Here is a 15,817-nt window from a genome sequence, read left to right as displayed (position 1 = left end):
CCCCCCCCCCCACTCCTCCCCCTGATTTTCCACATGTTGAGGAGTCACAGTGGCTATGACGAGACACGACCACACTTGAGACGCTACCAGAACGATGGAAAAAGGAATTATTACGCGGGTAATTGCCTGCGTATAATTCGACATGAGCGTCATTGACATTAAGTGCGACTTTGGGATTCTGTCGTTGGTTTTTTTATTCACCGTCCAGGTGGCATTATAACCGAGTATGGCGATGTATTCACCTGCGTTGGGAAGAAAGAATCGATGAAAATTATGGAGCTGTCATTTTTCAGACGATGAGGCATTAGAAATTGCTTCTGACAATCGATTATTTTGTGGGAACTAAATCAGATATCACTTCATGATGGATTATACTGCTTGAAATACATTAAATCTTATAGATTATTTATTTAGAATTTTGAATTGGATTGAGGGGAACAATTACATTTCAAATTTTAGTGGAAATTCAATGGAAATCATTGATTGGCTTGAATTTTCCTGATTTTTGTTAATTTTCGGGGAATAATTGTAATAAAATTTACAATTTTCAATGATGAAAATTTTTGAAAAAAATTTAACAGTTGATAGCGAGTTTTTATAATTTAAAATGAAGAGCCGAGAGCGAAGTGAGCGAGGGGCGGGGCTTCCCCCGTTAGCGAGCGAAGCGAGCAGGGGGCGGAGCCCCAAGGAACATAATATACTGAAATTTACAGTTTCCATTTATTTTTTTCATGAAATTCGAATTTTCAATGATGAAAATCCTTTAAAAAAATTAACAATCAATAGAGAATTATTCTAATTTACAATAAATCTATAAAGAGGCGAGAGCGAAGCGAGCGAGGGGCGGAGCTTCCCCCGTTGCTGGCGAGCGATGCGAGCAGGGGGCGGGGCACCCAGTGGCATAGCCTAAAATTACGTTCGCAAGGGCTTAATTCATCTTCATTGCTTTGTCCACTGGTCAATGATGTCATGACCCCCGACATTTTCATTTCGCCAATCGCTAAAATACCAAATCGCTGACTAAAACCCCCACAAAGACCGCCGGATTACCAGAGACGCCAGCTGGCCACAGATGCTCATCAACAAAATCCCACCAGAAAAGTAAATTAATCAAGTAACCAACAAAACTGGTAGTGCCTCGTCACGTTTTTCTGCAATATTAGCATTAAAAGGTTTGACGTACAACTTGTTGATCGACATAAACGCTCGCACATTGTGTGCGTTTAAATCGCCAAGGCGATCGAGCATTGTCCCGGACATTAGGAGTCGTATACAGCACCGAGACCTTGTCCAGATGCCAGCATCAAACGCTAATGTTTTCAACTTGATTCTCTTGTTTAGTCATCCTTAAGCATTACGCTTGAGTGATTGGCGCTAATGTTTTGCCGATCGCGACCCCAATATATTTTTTTTTATCGATTTGTCGGCGATGAAAAAAAAAATTGTGACAAAAGATTATTAAATTAGGCAATGTCACTTTTTATAAAATCAGAACAGATGACTCGACACAAATCTCCAATGATCATTGGTGAAATTATTTCGTCACAATTATTAGTCGATCTTTCACTGTTTCATTATCCATAATGGACTACCGATAGATCATTAAAAATCCATCTGTCATTTGTGGGCTATTAGACCGTAGCGGTGACCTTCAAAAGCATCATTTCACTTCATTCACTTAATTTCTCTTTTTCAATTATGTTATCACGGGAATTCCATAATGAGGACGGAATATTTTCATCATTCCATTGGTGAGATGATCAAAGTCAAGGATATAATCGAGTCACATCGGGTCGTGAGAGAAAACCACAATGATTGACGTAATATAATGCATATTGTGTCGATGCATGTATGCAAAAGAAAATTCATAAATGAAAATTCGAGAATTTTCCTGTTCTCTATTAATTTTAGTAGAGTAATTGAACCGAAAAACAAAAATTTTCAACAGTGAATGGAGTTATTATTATTTTTTAAATAAATGTTTTCATATCTCTACATATAGTTTTTTTATATAAAAATGAAACGGTTGCACCCGCACAGTCGTGACCGCTAGCGAGGGAGGGGCTGAGCCCCCCTTACTAGCACGCGGGGGGCGAAGCCCCCCCATGACATAATATTCCATTCAAACGCTCCATCTCACTTCATCCACTCAATTTCTCTTCTTCAATTATGTTATTACATAAATTCAGTAATGAGTATGGAATATTTTCATCATTCCATTAGTGAGATGATCAAAGTCAATGATATAATCGAGGATTTATGGGTCTATAGTCCCATCGGTTTTCTTCTGCACATTCCATCGACACATAGATGCAGAAGAAAATTCATGAGTAAAAATTCAAGAATTTTCATGTTTTTTATGAATGTTATTTATTATAATTTTTTATTTTAGAGTCATTATTTTTCAAAATAAATGTGTTTATATCTCTTCATACATCCTTTTTATATAAAAATGAAGCGGTCGCCCCCGCACAGTCGCGACGGCAACTGAGGGAGGGGCGCAGCCCCCCCTTACTGTCGCGCAGGGGGCGAAGCCCCCCCATCACATAATATTCCACTCAAACGCTCCATCTCACTTCATCCACTCAATTTCTCTTCTTCAATCATATCACGGCAATTCAGTGATGATCAAAGTCAAGGATATAATCGTGAATTTATGGGTATATAGTCCCATCGGGTCGTGAGAGAGAGCCCCCCAATGATTGACGCAACATAATGCACATTGTGTCACCACTCACGCGCAGAATAAAGTTGACAAATAATTCCCGGCGATTGTTAAGTGACATTCAAATAATCCCAACGTCCTTCCCTCTCTCTTCTCCCATCCTCGACGATTATAAGTGGATTCGACCCCCAGGATTTGAGTCCGTTGGAATACCCTACGCTCACTGTCTCCTCATGCATGGGTGTTTTGATACAAGTGAGAATGACGGCAATGTGCATCGTCGATGACAGTTACGTAGGTTAGCCTGCATTATGCATGGATGGCATGTTTGCGGATATTCACGTGCCGGTTGTGCTCCTCCCACTTTGTAATGTAACGGTTTGTTAACCAATCCCGAAAGGGTCTTCGTTATGTTATTATTCTGGAAGTTGTTGAGTTTTCCGGGGTCGTTCAAGTGTAAAATTTAATACTTTGTGGAGAATATTTTTACAATATTTAAAAACAATTCAGAGATATTCAGAATCTTGTCATTCATTTATTTAATTATTTATTCATTTATTTATTTATTTGAGAATGTATTTTCGTTGGCCTATAATGACACGAGAGTCTTCAGAGGACACGTGTGAGCCACGCGTTTCGTTGTGCAGATTCGTCATTATGGTACGCCCACGTTGAGGACGCGATCTCCGGTTTGAAGAGATGTTGGAATTCATGTAGACACATAAATTGATTGTTTCGATAAGATGCCTTCGAGGTGTCAAGATTACGATTCTCCGGTAAAATTCGCCTTCTGCTAATTTTGTTGCTGAAGTCTGATGTCTTTATCGAAAAAATTGGCGGTTGAAGGTCAAATCGTGATGAGAATCTAATGTTATTCCACTATTTTGTGGTTACGTATGCGTGAAATTGTTGGTTTAGCCTTATAAGGGGGCTAGGCTGGGCCTAGTCAGCGCCTAGTCAGCGCCTAGTCAGAGCCTAGTCGGGGCCTAGTCAGCGCCTAGGCCTTCAGTATGAATTAAAAATGATATATGGATGACATTTGAATTAATTTCGATGGATAGGGCTCAACAGTACAAAAATTTGAAAAAAATTATTCAATTCGATTTATTGGCGTGAAATTAAAGAAAAAATGCTAAACTTAAAATTGAGCGATTACAATGCTTCCTTTCGGAAGCAAAAACACCAGAAACTTTTGCAAGACTCTCGTGTTCGTAAATACTGGAAGTGACGCCTCTTGGCCCATCAAACTCAGTTGCAATGGCCGGGTGTCGGGGGCGCGCACCAGCAATCCTAATAGAGATACTGTTGGGGGATAACTGGGTCGACGTGAGATGCCTTTTGTGGTGGAGAATACTCCCATTTTAATCCGCGTGAAAAATACTGAAGGATTCAAGGGAACCCGCGGTGGCTTTCGCAAGAGGACACTTTTTATCTCGACAAAATACGTTTTGAGAATATGTAACTATTCTGAAATTCACTCGAACCAGGATCTCGGGGTGTAGGCACGATGTAAATCCTAATAAAGCTACCGTGGAAAATTTCAAACAGCCCACGTGACGACGCCTTGAGTCAGTTTTAGTCAAAAGGTCGTGAACGGCTCTGTTAATGATCAAAGAATGCCTGAATGATTCAATTTCACCGCTCTTGGTGTTTTCAATTTCTTTTGTGCCCTCGGACAAACAAAATTACTCAATAAATTAGGCAATGGAGCGGAATGATTTATCGTCGGGGGACTTTCCTCACCCGGTGAAACCTTTTCCACTCTGTGAAGTTTGGATATTTGGCGCAGACAGCATCTCGCCGCGAGATGGCTTTAAATCTTCCTTTTAAAAAACACTGCTTTGTTGTCCCGCTGGCCAATTCCACATTCAACAAACGTAAATCTCGGGTGTCAGGGGAGGCCTCGCCGAATCGTCTCGCGAATGAGGCGATTTGGACGGGGAATATTTGGGTCACTCGCTGGTACTTCGGCTTGCTGATACTTCAGGGAAGTATTTGCTTGGGAAATTGGGGAATCATGCTTTGGGATTTTTTTATTGAAGACTGGCGTTGAGGTTTTTCATATTCCTTTTTTCAATTCAAAAGCAATGCGAGTGTTCAAGTTTCATGTTCTGATAAATGATTTGCTCATGTTGCAATTCCATAATTACAATCATTTTTTTTAGACACGATTTTTAATTGGTATTTACGGAAAATTTTTTCAATTGCGAATTCTAGTTCCGCTGGAATTTCAAAGGAATTTGTCACTTAAAATTCAGAATTTCACGGAAAAATTAATGACAGATTCGATATTCTCTTTTTTAATTGATCAATAATAATCATTCTCATTGCGAAAATCAATACGACCGATGAGAATTATATCTCCCAGTTCATCAGCTGTCGTTTATTCATGTTTCATAGAACGGCATTCAATTCTCTTCTGTTTGTCAGGCGGGCTTCATGAAAATTCGACGCAAGGCGATTGCACTCATGAAAACAGCCTTACTTTCCCCACTCGTTCGAGATGCCCATGCTTTTTTTCATAGAAAGGATGATTAATTCGTAAATTACGGAAAAAATTCAATTGCAAATTTCGCTTCAATCATTGAATTTCTGATGCCCCAGCCATCACCCCAGAAAGCCCTGAGCGTGCGATCTCATAACATATCGATTGATCAACAATACTCCCTTCCACAATCTCCTCTCGTCGAATTGTCGCACGCTGATGCAATTTTTTCCGCATCCACTTCAGATTACATTGTGGCGACTACAATGGAGGCATAAACATCTCATTGATTAGATAAACGTTTGTCTTCCCTCTGATCCACTTTTTCCAATTTTTTTTTTTTGTTGCAGTCTCATTTTTATGGTCCACCTGCACGTGCGGTCTGGATCGAGAGCATGTCGAAATGTCACGCAGAGAGGAAAAAAGCGGCGGAAAAAACACTGGAAGAAACGGTTCCTCATCGATCGTTCTTTCGGTAAGTCAACTTTTTTGTCATCTTCAATTCCGTATATATATATTTTTTTTCCACCTCCGCTCTCACTCGAAACGCCCAGGAATCGGGTAATAACTGTGTCAAGACGCTCTAGATCTCCTCTCGTACAAATTGCGCAAGATAGGCAACAGTTGAAGGCGAATAGAGGTGAATCAAAACGATGGAGCACGAATATCTACTGATCCGATATAGCTCCCAGAAGATCTGGTGTACTTACCTCCTCAATTTACAATCTCGATTACTCAAAACTGGTACACCGGAGTGGTTTAATATTCCAAGAGAATGACAAAACTTCACCGAGGACAAATTACCGGTTCCTCATCGTCTTGCAATCAGAGAAATGATGCATTTGAATTTCAATTGAATAAAACTTCATTTGAAATTTTCACATTTTCATCAATTTTTACAAATTAAACAATTTATCAATTTATTTGTATGAAAATGTTTCAATTACTGAAATGATTAGTTCATTCTATTAATAGAATTGAGTTGAATGGATTTGATAGTTCTCAAATAATTTGAAAATCAAAATTAATGGTTAAAATTAAAATTATTTGGTTCAAATGAAGTATTTCTCGAGGACACGAAGTAATCTCATGCATAAATTTTTTTCGCGAAACCCCGCGAGATGCCATGCAACTGACCCTCGACAAGCTCCCGTGTTTCGCATGAACTTTCCATGTCTTTAAATCATGTCACGATGGGCAAGAAAACCGGAAGCTCCCGGAGGCCGTAGCCAACTAAATCACCATCCTAATTGGCCTCAGCTTCCCCGGACCAATAAAAACCAACCTAAAAGCGTAGAAACTTGACCATCAGGAAGTCGAAAACCGAAACGAGTTCGAGGCCGATTATTTTCCTAATTGATGTCTCCAGGAAGTGATTCGCGATATCAAGCAGCAGTCGATGTTCTTGTAAGACCTTCAAAGGTGTTTGGAGACGTGTTAAGAGAATGATTAATTCCTGAACTCGTGAATCCTTTGAGGGAAGAGTTACCTAAAAGCGCTAAAACTTGATCAGGAGGAAGTCAAAAGCCTAATTGATGTCTTCAGCAAAGCAAGATTCGATGTTCCTATAAATTGACGCCCTGCAACGACTGAAGTTGCCAATCCTTTGAGAGAAGAGTAACCTAAAAGCATTAAAACTTGATCCTTAGGAAGTCAAAAACCTAATTGAGGTCTGTAGGAAAGCAATATGCGATGTTGTTTCATGATGTCATGAGACCAAATTAGCTCATGACTTGAAACTATCTGTACACCCCTAGATCTCCCTAAATTGCAGCTATCGTTGGATTCAGCTTCATCGTCAACGGAGTCTCAATGTTCGTCGTCTCCACATTCATCTAAACCTTTCAAGGATTAATCCCTAAACTCATGATGCTTCTCGGTGTGACTCCTTTGAGAGAAGAGCCTTTGAGAGAAGAGCGTAAAAACTTGATCCTCGGGGTAAAAACTTGATCCTTAGCAAGTCAAAAACCTAATTGACGTCTCCAGGAAAGCAACATGCGATGTTCTTGTACGTTCTTCAAAGGTATTTGGAGACGTAGCATAAGACCAAATTGGCAGTGAACCTATCGCCAGAGTCAGCTGCATTGTCAGCGAAATCTCAATCCTCAATCGTCTCCACATTCATCTAAACATTTCAACGATTAATCCTTCAAGCTGTGATGCTTCTCGCTGTGACGCCCTGCGAAGACTAAAGTTACCAATCCTTCGAGAGAAGAGTGTAAAAACGTTAGCCTTAGGAAGTCAAAAACCTAATTTATGTCTCCAGGAAAGCAGCACTCGTCTAAAGTGACTAAACCTTTGAGAGGAGAGTAACCTAAAAGCGTTGAAGCTTGATCCTCAGGAGATCAAAAACCAAATTGACGTTTTCAGGAAAGCAACATGCGATGTTCTTGTCAATCCTTCAAAGGTATTCGGAGACATGCCATGAGACCAAATTGGCAGCGAATCTGTCGCCAGCTTCAGCTTTATTGTCAACGAAATCTCAATCTTCAATCGTCTCCACATTCATCTAACCATTTCAAGGATTAATCCCTGAACTGGTGATGCTTCTCGGTGTGACGCCCTGCAACGACTAAAGTTACCAATCCTTTTTCCTTTCAGTCTCCACTCCACTCGCCGATAGAAGAGCAACTCAGGCAAGAGTGGGGTCCCGGTACAGTTGCAAATGTGAATTAGTGTATCTGGGAGGTTCACGATGAGAACTCTCATCTGTGTGCTGTATCGGGTGTGTGGAGTGAGAATAAAGGAAAACCGGTGGGAGGCTTGATACCAGAGAGGGGACTCATCTGTGGGAGGGGGGGAGCACAAGCTCACGAGTTGGGAGGCTGGGCGTTAGCAGGAGTGGTAAAATATAGAAGGGACCACACCAAGCAAGTATCAACGAAGAATTGAAGAGACCAAGAGAGATGGTAAGAGGTGATCTAGCTGGTGAGGCATCAAAGGAGAGGGAGGGACAGGTCGCGTGCCGGCGTGGTGCTTGGGATTTGTGCCTCGGCTGCTGGCTACTCCATCCAACATATACCTCTTAGTTGTTGAGTACTTACCTTACCAACGTATATCGGTGTTATTCCACAACGGTACACCAGAATCGCTGGAATAACTGGCGGGGTGGGGTGGGCGAAAAATAAGACAACATTCAGCCGGGAATTGTCTTAGTCTGGCTGGGGCTACCTACTTTGAAAACCCACCCGTAACATCGGGCTCAACCTATCCCCGCCCAAGTTGCCCGCATTTGCGATATTCTTTCGAGACTACAATTCCTACTCCTCGATACAACCACCACCTTCATTCAATCCTTCACCGTCTCCTCATACTTTGGCTCAGCAGTTGTCGAGGCGAGTGTGTAACGTGCAACAGCCAGGGATTTCCAGGCTTTTTTGGGGGGTTTGCGCTTCGTTTGTTGACTAATGCCAGCGAACGGGGCATCAGTCAGGACTCGTCTGTCCTGACGACACGTGGATACCTCTGGGATACCGAAGAGGATTGTGATTTCGGTCTCGTTGAGACTGAGTTTTTTGGTAATTGACAGAGTGAGGTTGGTGACTAGTGCCTGTCTGAATCATGAAAACATTCTGGTTTTACTCGGTGTTTTGAGGAACAGTGAAGTGCTTGGAGATAACACGTGCTTTATCACTGACTGTGCACTGGGATATTTTGGTTTTTGGTTTCTGGTTTATCTGGTGAAGCGAGACAAGGTGTTAGTGATCTTTATCAATCGGCAGCTGGTGCCCGTTATGGAATGACGGAGAAGGTAAATTTTATTAGATGACTTCGTCAGTTGATTTTATTTCGTCGCGGGGAGCCAACGGCCCGCTGAATATTTATGAAGTGGAGGAACATGAGGTTTGAGGATTGAGACGTGGTACCGCTGATTGATGCCCCTGTCCCGTTGTGATTATAATTCATTAGGTTATCGCGGGAATTCGGCCTAGTTAGGTCGGGTGATTAATTTCGAATCGCTTGATTTGATCGGTCTTGATGTTATCGGGGAGTTTTTATTTTTTGTTTTCGATTGGGAAATCGCGTGAGGTTTCTCAATGTATTCCTTTGGGGCAGGGAAAATCGTGTCGCCCACGTTCATCCTTGCAGCACACGGACGGCGTGTTTACCCGGTTGGCATCCAGACGGTGAGGCCTCCGAACACTCCCGCGCAGACTTCCTCGGTCATAAATTCAGGGGCATCCCCTGGGAGAGATATTTGAATTGTTGTTGCACAAATCCTGAAATTTTCTATCGTGTTTAATTTCCACTGGAGTTTCAGGAAATTCTGACGTTGAAAAATCAAATATTTCATTGATTTTCTGTTCAAATGATCTGGAAATCAATAAAATACTCGATTTTTCAGGTAAATTTTTCCGTGAAAATTCTGGGGAAAATTGAAAATTTAGGTCATTTTGGTTCTGGATTTTCATGTTCCGTTGGAAATTCAATCAAGTCGTGAAATTTACAGCTCACTCCCCCTGAAAACTCATGAATTTTACCTAAAACTTGAAATTTCATAAACATTTTTTCCATAATTCAAGCTTTTTCACTTGAAATTTCATGGAAAATATTTCATGTTTAAAAACGCCGGAGTTATTTGAAATTTTTGTATATTTCTCCACTGAAGAATCAGTCAATTTCTTGAATATTCAAGTAATTCTCGAATGAATGAGAATTTTTATGAACATTTTCATTTGAAATTAAATTGAAACTCAACATTGAAAGTTCAGATGAATCTGCGACTGAAATTTCAAGAAATTTTTGACAGTGTGGGAGTTTTTTCGAAGGGAATTTCAAGAGGGATTTCGTTAATAGTTTTGACAGTTGGGGATAATTGAAATTTCTCGGGAAAAACGAGGAAAAATGAGGAAATTTTTCATTTCAGTGGAAATTTAATGAAATTTCATGGAAAATTTAATGGAATTTACAGATTTAAGTGAATTTATGGGATTTCCACGGGGTTTTAAGGGGTATTTGAACTAAAATTGACCGTTTGTGTCGACTTTTTTCATCAAGTTGTGAATTTTCGAGCGAAATGTGCGAGGTTTATTCAAAATAACGCTGAAATTTCAATAAATTCAGAGAGCGGGAATATATTTATTGCTTTTTTCCTGATTTCTTGAACTGGAAATGACAGTTTGCGTTGATTTTTCCTTCAAACAGTGAATTTTTTCAGACGAAATTTTAGTAGAACTGTCACCTGATAAAAATTTTCTAAAAATTCTGGAGATTTCAGACGAAAATTCTCAACTTTTTACTTGAAATTTTAATTATTTGAAACTCCAGAAATATATTTATCTGAATTTTCCTGATTTCCATGAATTTTCACGAAATAGATGAGCTAAAATGAAAAATTCCACAAGAATTATTCACTAAATTATAAATTTTCAATGAAACGATCACTTAATGAAAATTCCCAAGAAATACCCCAGAAATTTCCTCTGAAATATCCTAAAAGTCCAACGCTATTCACCATTTAATACCTCAATTTGTCATTCATTCACAAAACTCTTTCCACTTTTCAACTCTCGTCCGACGTTTTTGTTCTCCTAAATTGCGCCAACAGGACGAGTAAACGCGCTATTTTGAATACCCGACTATTACAAGAATGAGGAGGACAATCGTGAGAAATTCTCAAGCGCATAAGTTAACAATGATGCGGAGGACTTCTGTGATCCCTCCCGGCTGGCGTAAAACGTGGCAATAAAAATGAATTGTCATCGGTGGGAGGAAAGAATTCACCGGGAAAGACGAGAGGAGAGTTTGACGGGTATTTTGTGAGCACGTGGGATATAAATCACGGGAATTTGAAAATACTGGGAGGTGAGAGGTATCTCCGATCGGCTGGACAATAGAATTCGGTGTGTACCGTTAGTGTCCAATGATCTCGATTCATTTCACCTCGATTTCGTGATGCTTATCTCGATTTTTCGAGAGGCTGACGCTTTGTTCTAATTTTAAATTAGGCGGGATTGAAAGTATTTCGCTCTAAGAGTTTAAAATTGATTTCTCCAAGTGTTTTGGCTATTTTTTCCGGACCTCTCTTTTGAGCCCCATTTGACCCTCAATTTCCGGACATTTTACAATGATTTTATTATTTTAATTTTGCAGGTCGGAATTTTAATCTCGATATTGAACCGTTAGAAAACGTTTTAAATATCTGAAAAAAATGTAAATTTTACTTTCGGAGAAAAATTGATGAAAGCATTTGAAAATAGCAATTTTTGAAAATTATCGGCATTTTTTATAAATAATTTATGAACAATCAATTTTCACAATGAAAATCGTTTGTTCGGCATAATCATAATTTTTAATTAAAGTAAAATTTTGAATGAGTTAATTGTTAATTTTACTCACCAATTCTTTGATTATTAAATTAACCGTCGATTTAAATACTCAAATTGCGAATTATTTTATCAACCAATAATTGAGAAATTTAAATTACCAATCATCACATCATTTTTTTAATTTCAATGAATATCTCGGAATCTAAGGGAGATAGCAAAATTTTTCTTATAACCTTTTTTGTAGAGCTGATTGAGAGCTACAACAAATGTAATTACGAAAATTTCGGTATCTCCCATAGATTCGGAAATATTCCTCAAAAACTCAACTGGGAGATGAGTCGACTTAAACCGTTTTACCACTTCTGGCTGAATCTATAGTGTCGTCTGTACTAAACTGTAAAACACACCTGAATATCCTTAATTCATGAGGATTTCGTAAGCTCCCAGTCCTAAATCAGACAAAAATTAAAAATATTCCTCTCAAAAATTTTGAAATTCGCTTTTTCCTCATCAAAACAGCCCATTTTACCCCTCTCTCATTTTAAGAGATTTTTTGAAAGATGTTGGGGCAAAACGGATCTGTTTTTTATATCACGTAAACTGTCCTCATCTCAATAAAATAACTCGCAATATTCATTCTCTTAAAATCCTCACAAAAATGTTTTTTGTTTAAAAAAATTGATTTTTCGGAAATTTACGATCAATTGTTTCCCATTCAATGTTCGAGATCTAGTATTTTTGTTTACCCACAAAAATGAGTTCACGGTGTAACACATATCCTCATCAATCAGAATCGACGTATAAATTGTCGACACAATCATTGAAAATTGAATTGATTTTCATGAATTTTTCCGTGCGGTTGTCGGCCCCGGGGTTATAAACAGTGGCCTGAATCTGCATGGATAATCTTTCATGTTTAACATCAGCAGTAACCTTCGTCAATGCTTTTTATTCCCCCCTTAAACTCTCTCAAGTCATTTTTTTTCCTCTTTCTTCCTCGCTACTTCGCGCGTTGGTACATTTTACCGCTGATCTCGTTGTGATTTCTCGGTCTTGCTCGCGCGCTTCCCTTGTGGCTCATGAAATATTCACGCAGTACGACGAAATCATCGTTTTTTAGTCGACGCAATAGTTACCTCCTTCTTCTTGGTTTTTGGTTTTAATTTTTTTTTTATTGGAAATACTCATTTTTGAACATTTATTTATTGGTAATTTGGGTGGAGATAAAATTATTAAAAATTGTGGGGAAAATGATGACTTCATTCGAATGACGAATGAAATGACAACGAAAAATTAAAAATAGAGGTGATCTGCTTCCGCTGGTACGAATTGTATTTTTTATTCCTAAAATTTTTAATTTTGGAAATAAAAAGAATTTTTTTAAATTAAGATTTCAATTTAGATTTGAGGAATTGAAAATTTTAGGAATTTTGGATTTGTTAAAAGACATTTTATAAACAACTTCAATTATTTATTTATAAAATATAAAATCACTTGTAATTTTTGGATGAAATTTCAGGTCAATTCTGAAAAATTATTATTTCGAATATTCATTCATTTCCAGTATATTCCATTTGAATTTTTATCACCCTATTTTTCCACTATAATTTCAAAGAATTTTGTCACTCAAAATTAAATTTTTTTTCTAGATAAATGGAAACTGTAAATTTTAGTTCAATTATTCCACGAAAATTGACAGAAATTATAAAAATCCAGATGAATATATTCTTGAATTTTCAAATAACTGAAACTTCACTCAATTTTCAGTGAAATTTGAAATGTCAATTGTTCATTTCCGAAAAATTCCGCTGAAATTAATTCCAAAAAAAAAAAAAATCCTTTCCCCCCATTTTCCCCTCAACTTCAAATAATTCCGCGAAAGACGGGGAAAAGAAATAGATCACAAAATGCATTATTCATGTCTATTTTTGTTAGAAGTCGACGACCCGAGTTGACAAGTTTATTATTCCTCATTTTAAAATCCATTTTATAAACAACTCCAATTATTTATTTATAAAATATAAAATCACTTGTTATTTAGCTGAGAAAAAAACAAAAATAGACGTGATCTCAATTCTCCCATGAAAATTATTATTTCGAATATTCATTCATTTCCCGTACATTTCTTTTGAATTTTCATCACTCTATTTTTCCACTATAATTTCAAAGAATTTTGTCACTCAAAATTAAATTTTTTTTCTAGATAAATGGAAACTGTAAATTTTAGTTCAATTATTCCACGAAAATTGACAGAAATTATAAAAATCCAGATGAATATATTCTTGAATTTTCAAATAACTGAAACTTCACTCAATTTTCAGTGAAATTTGAAATGTCAATTGTTCATTTCCGAAAAATTCCGCTGAAATTAATTCCAAAAAAAAAAAAAATCCTTTCCCCCCATTTTCCCCTCAACTTCAAATAATTCCGCGAAAGACGGGGAAAAGAAATAGATCACAAAATGCATTATTCATGTCTATTTTTGTTAGAAGTCGACGACCCGAGTTGACAAGTTTATTATTCCTCATTTTAAAATCCATTTTATAAACAACTCCAATTATTTATTTATAAAATATAAAATCACTTGTTATTTAGCTGAGAAAAAAACAAAAATAGACGTGATCTCAATTCTCCCATGAAAATTATTATTTCGAATATTCATTCATTTCCCGTACATTTCTTTTGAATTTTCATCACTCTATTTTTCCACTATAATTTCAAAGAATTTTGTCACTCAAAATTAAATTTTTTTTCTAGATAAATGGAAACTGTAAATTTTAGTTCAATTATTCCACGAAAATTGACAGAAATTATAAAAATCCAGATGAATATATTCTTAAACTTTCAAATAACTGAAACTTCACTCACTTTTCAGCGACATTTGAAATTTCAATTGTTCATTTCCGAAAAATTCCGCTGAAATTAATTCAAAAAAAAAAAAAATCCTTTCCCCCCATTTTCCCCTCAACTTCAAATAATTCCGCGAAAGACGGGGAAAAGAAATAGATCACAAAATGCATTATTCATGTCTATTTTTGTTAGAAGTCGACGACCCGAGTTGACAATTTTATTATTCCTCATTCTCCCCGATATCAAGGTAACGAATGAAACGTGGGATCTTGACGTACGAAAGAGAAACTCGATTGTCGCCCGTGGGGGGGAATAAAAGGGAGAACCGTATCGCCACCGTTTCCTTTCTTATTCATCTGGAACAGAGGATCGGGAAGTCGATGTCCACGGACAACTGACGTATCGAACGATGCTGGAAGATCCAGGGGGAGTGGGAGAAGAGAGGAGAGGAGCGGAGAGGAGAGAGATTGTGTAAGAGACTATTTTCCCCCCGTAGATCTTCATTAATTTGACAAAGAGCATCGTGAGATTCTACTTGTACGTTCGGGTGTTGACGGGGTGCAAAAATGGGTCGGGCGTTATGCAATTGACCTGAATGGTGTTTTTTTTTTTTGGACAGTGAGTGCTGGGTAAAAGTTATGTCTCCACCTGCTGATTCCAGTCATTGATAAATAATTAAACGTCGAGGTGCGTCCGTAGGGGTTGTTTATTTTATTCAGAACAACAATAATCATTGTTTTGATGATGATTGTTTTTGTAATTGATTATTTTTATTTTACATATTTTTTATTTCAAGAATTAATTTACTTAATTAATTAATATTTTAGGGGATGCGCTCAAATTTGAAGATTGAGCGGTTTGAAAATTTTAATAATGCAGTAGGAACACGAGAATTCCTCAACTTACTTGAGATTTTTAATTAATTCAGAATTCAGGGGCATTTTAATTTGAATTTCCCCGATTTTCATGAATTTTCAAGGAATAATTGAATTGAAATTTAAAATTTTCATTAATTTTTTCATCAATTTGGGAATTATTTTTGTTTGACATTTTTTTTCTTCATTTTCAAGGATTAATTTAGTTAACTAATTAATATTTTAGTCAAATAATTGACTCAAATTTGAAGATTGAGCCCTTTAAAATTCTTAAGAATGCAAGAAGATGAGAATTCCGCAACTTATGGAATTTTTCAATCAACTGAAACTTCAGGGACATTTTAATTTGAATTTCTCTAATTTATATGAATTCTCAGAGAATTCCGGAAATTTCATTCAAAAAATCATAACTTCTTACTTGAATTTTCATTAAAAACAAAATTCAGTACAAAATTCAGGTGAATTTTCAATTCATTGAACCTCCAAAAATATATTCACCTGAATTCCCGTAACTTCCATTAATTTTCTCGGAATAATTCAACTAAAATTGGCCATTTCCATTGATTTCCCCTCAAATCACGAAATTCCCCAAAAACACTCCAACTTCAGCTAAAAAAATCCCACAGTCCCCATTATTCACCACTACACCTCAATTTCTCCCAAGAGTTCGTAT

The 15,817-nt window shown here is 37.4% G+C and overlaps 1 protein-coding gene across 1 annotated transcript in view; it reads left to right on the top strand.

The window, feature by feature from the left end:
* The window catches only part of LOC107038995 (histone-lysine N-methyltransferase PRDM16), a 35,116-nt gene that overhangs the window by 4,434 nt on the left and 14,865 nt on the right, over nt 1-15,817 (top strand). Inside the window, exon 2 of the mRNA XM_015258408.1 lies at nt 5,501-5,625. The gene's annotated coding sequence lies outside the window, so the exon portion shown is untranslated. The remainder of the gene's footprint in view (nt 1-5,500; nt 5,626-15,817) is intronic.

Source organism: Diachasma alloeum, unplaced genomic scaffold (assembly GCF_001412515.2).
Source record: "Diachasma alloeum isolate Michigan unplaced genomic scaffold, Dall2.0 Dall_scaffold_00289, whole genome shotgun sequence".
Lineage (NCBI taxonomy): Eukaryota > Metazoa > Arthropoda > Insecta > Hymenoptera > Braconidae > Diachasma > Diachasma alloeum.
The sequence above is the reverse complement of the archived record's forward strand: the minus strand, read 5'-3'. Positions and strand labels throughout refer to the sequence as shown.